General features: G+C 40.0%; 1 pseudogene; it reads left to right on the top strand.

Annotated features, from left to right (window-relative positions):
* Positions 1 to 919: 919 nt before the first annotated feature.
* On the top strand, positions 920 to 1,038 carry LOC112483277 (annotated as a pseudogene).
* Positions 1,039 to 3,882: the final 2,844 nt, after the last annotated feature.

Genomic DNA, 3,882 nt, shown 5'->3' with positions numbered 1-3,882 from the left:
GTGAAAAATGTAAGATTTCTAAAAAGTTCTTTAACTCCAAATTTTTAGCAAAAAATAATAAATAGTTATTCAAATAATAATACGTTATAATAGACATTAGATTTGTTCATCCATGAAAAGTATTTACTTTTATCCTATATTTAATGTGCATTTTTACTTGTTAGAATATTACTGGCTAATTTTGTCCTTTTTTCACAGAGAAAAGATCAATAAGGTAAATCTTGAAGAATAAATAAAACTCAACTAGGGAGAAAGGAGGCGAGAATACTTTAGTGCAGAGAATAATCTAAAAGTCAGGAAATCGGGGCAAAAAAAATACGCTGTGTTGAGCATTGGTGATTCATTTAGTGTGGCTGGAATATATGGGGGAAGAGAAAGTACAAGAGGGAAAACAAAAAAGGAAAGATTCTGAGAACAGATATGGTCCATTCCAATCTATCTTTTATATGCTAGGTAACCACCAAAGTTTTAAACTGAAGAACAAAAGACAGACCTGTGTCGGAGTGTCCACTACGGGTCAGGCACTAAGCTAACTCCTCATGTTGCTTGTTAAGTCCACACCAAACTTGCAGAGATAAGCGCTCTTAACCTACCTTGACTGATCAACAAAACAATAAACAAAAAGGTGGACAAAAAATGATCTAAGGACACAAAATTAGTGACTAGCAGACCCAAGATTTGAATCCAGGTATGCATGTTTCCAAAGACTTCCCATCATCTCTTGCTTCCTTCTGAAAGTGACATGAGTACTTTATGTCTTAAAATTCTGGATTGAGTGTGGAAGACACTTTTTTTTTTAATTGAGGTAAAATTGGTATATGTAAGTATCAAGGAAGATAGTTTCAAAGGAAGCCATCACTGAGGAAGGATGAAGCTACTAAATATAAAGCTACTTTCGTGGTCTAGCAAGAGAGATTAGGTCTATGTCCACACCACCCTGAACGTGCCCGATCTCATCTGATCTCGGAAGCTAAGCAGGATTGGGCCTGGATAGTATTTGGATGGGAGATCACCTAGGAAGACCAGGTGCTGTAGGCATTAAAGAGAGAGGGAGGGGGGGTTAGAGCCTGACGTAGGACAGCAATCAAGGCAATAGGAAGGATGAACAGACAATACTTGATGAGGAATTTGCTGTAGCAAAGAGCAATACAGGATACCTTCGGGGTGTCTAGCCTGGGCCCTCAAAATTACAGCAAAGTCCTTTCTGGCTGATTTTAAACATATCCCCTTTGAGGCCCAGCGATTACAAATGTGCATTAAACAACTTGGAAATAGAAGATGGGGCAGACACTGGAGGGAGAAGATCAAGTCGCATGCTTTTAAGAGGTTCCAATTTATGCAAAATAAATTCTGTGGTGCTTTCGATAGATAAAGCTTGTTCCTAATCAACCTATATATGGAGTATTCGACATGTTTTCCCTCGAAGCTCGCTTTCATCTCAGATGAGACCAGAGGCTTGCAAGCCATCTCCAGGCTGAGAACAAAAACCAAGGGCCAGGAGACTCAACATATTTGAAGCAAGTCACTGATCTAAGGTAGAAAGAACCTTTAAAGCACAGGAGACAAAACCAAAGTCTAGGATTCAGGCCAAAAGACAGGCAAAGTAGCTGTGAAACAGAAACAGAAGCCACTATGGGGATCGACTGCGGGGCAGGAAATGTGCCTCTTTCTTTGGAAGGCCATGAACTTGATAGTTGGCCTATGTGTCTGGTGGGATGCTCCCATGTTCAGTTCTTGTCGACAGATTAAAAAAAGAGGATTGTCATCCCAAAGTTAGCCAGTCACTCCCTTGGCACGTTTCTTTGTTTCAATTCTTCTTACCTAATGCCTCAGAATAGGTGAAGTTATTTTCATCTTTTATTTCTTAAAAGAAAAAAAAAAAAAAACTAGAATATTGCAGGTTTCAGATAGTCTCCTGTCTTCCCCAAATTCTCTGTTACTATTTCAGTCAAACCTAGAATAAATTCTAGTCAAATCTCGTGAAGAATTTGATGGGTTTGGTTTAAAACAGTAAAATTGACACGTTCTTCACTAATCTTTTATATTCTGCCTTTGAAACTCGCAGCTTGGACTAGCTAGAAAAACATCGTATTCCTGGCCTAGTGGTTTTTTTCATAAATCAGTCAGTTAATTTGGTGTTTACAAATGACCCACTGTGAACAAGTCATAAGTAGAACATGTTCCCATATTAAGAATTAAGTGGTATGCATCCTAGAATAATTTCAACTAGAATGATTATAATTCATACTAACTGTGGGGGGTGGTTAGAAGTGCCAAAGTCAAGGGAAGCAAAAGATATTTCTTGCTCAGTCAGAGGCTTTTTAATTCATCTTCAGAAATCTAGACTCAATTATATACACCTAGAAAGTGTCTAGATTATCGCTTCCTGAATATGTTCACCAATAATGACACCCGCCATGTGCCATAAGCCAGGCTAGGTGCTACAGAACAGAGATGAATCAGATGTAGCCCTCAGTCACTCAGAGGTTCACATTGATCTTGGACAGAAAGAAGCACAAAGTAAGGAGTGAAAACTAAAACCGACTAAACATTATAAGAGAGGTATAGAGGACAGACAAGTAAGCTTGTCTGATAGATGACCTCCCCAGGTCCCAGGTAAAAAGTTAAATGGGACCGATGGCCCTCCCTTCCCCTAAATGGGAGACGTTGTACAGTGCCCACTTTCCAAAAGTCTCCAGATGCTGTCAGCATCTTCCCTGGGGAATCAGGTCACAGCAAGCTTATCCTCCCTTAGCAAGTTCTCTCTCTCTGTGGTCACAACATCAGGTGAGTGCTCTCCATTCCCTTCCGAAGTGCCTGACACAAATGAAGCAGTGAGGAAAAAGTACAACTGCTTCTGTATGAGGTGCTGTAAGGCTAAGGAACCAGTGACACCTGCTGCTCCTCCTCCTGCTCCTGTGGAATTTGGGGGTTTATCCCAGCCTCTGCTCAACAGATCAGGAACAATTTGCCATGAGAGCTCAGAGGAGGGGCTAATAATTGTATCCTGGAGGAAAGATATGGCTTTGAAGAAATGACAGTCGCACAACAAAATGTGGATTAAATTCAAAGTGATCCAAGTGACCTTTGGAACTACTGCATCACTGGGTTAATTACAAGCTCTGGAACTCACAAGTGGCTGCAAATGCTGACGTGACTGGGCTCCAGAAAACCTGGAGTGAACGAGTCTCTCCTCCTAACTGCTAATACTACTCTGCGCCCATTGATACTGTCTTCCTTTAGCTGGTGTTATTGTGCTAAAATAATGATTTATTCTCCTCTTTCATTTTAGGAGGTTCTGATAGAGACTGCCCAGACGTTCACCAATCTTAGGTCCTCTGCTTGGGGAACAGGAAGGCTACATTTCCCAGCCCCCCTAAATGTGAATGGCAGATATAGAACCTTCTGTGAACGTTTCTGTGCCGTCAATATTTACTGAGGATTTACTTCTCAGTAGCTCTTTTACTTCAATTTGGTATTTTACCTTGAACTGCAATTTGATATTTTGCCTTGAATTATTAGAACCACAAAACTGAGTTGCATTCAGTGAGCAGAAGGGATAGGCACACAGCAGCTTCAGGCTGGCAGCAAGAAACCCTCTCTCTTCGGCATGTACATCGCTAGAAGCAGAGGACCCTGACATTGTAAAGCCACAGGAAGAAATCACCGTATTTGCAACAGTCATTCAACCTACACAGGCATTTGTATGTGTCAAAAAATGAAAGCCTCTGAGATTTGGGGATTATTTGTTAGAGTATCTAGGGAATATTATCTTGACAAAAATGAAGACACTGATATATATATAGATAGATATATACATTTAAGTTTTCTTCAAAAAAAAAAAAACAATTCCTTATTTCATCTCTAAAGGTTATATATAGT

This window comes from Pteropus alecto, unplaced genomic scaffold, assembly GCF_000325575.1.
Source record: "Pteropus alecto unplaced genomic scaffold, ASM32557v1 scaffold65, whole genome shotgun sequence".
NCBI classification, from domain to species: domain Eukaryota; kingdom Metazoa; phylum Chordata; class Mammalia; order Chiroptera; family Pteropodidae; genus Pteropus; species Pteropus alecto.
The sequence above is the reverse complement of the archived record's forward strand: the minus strand, read 5'-3'. Positions and strand labels throughout refer to the sequence as shown.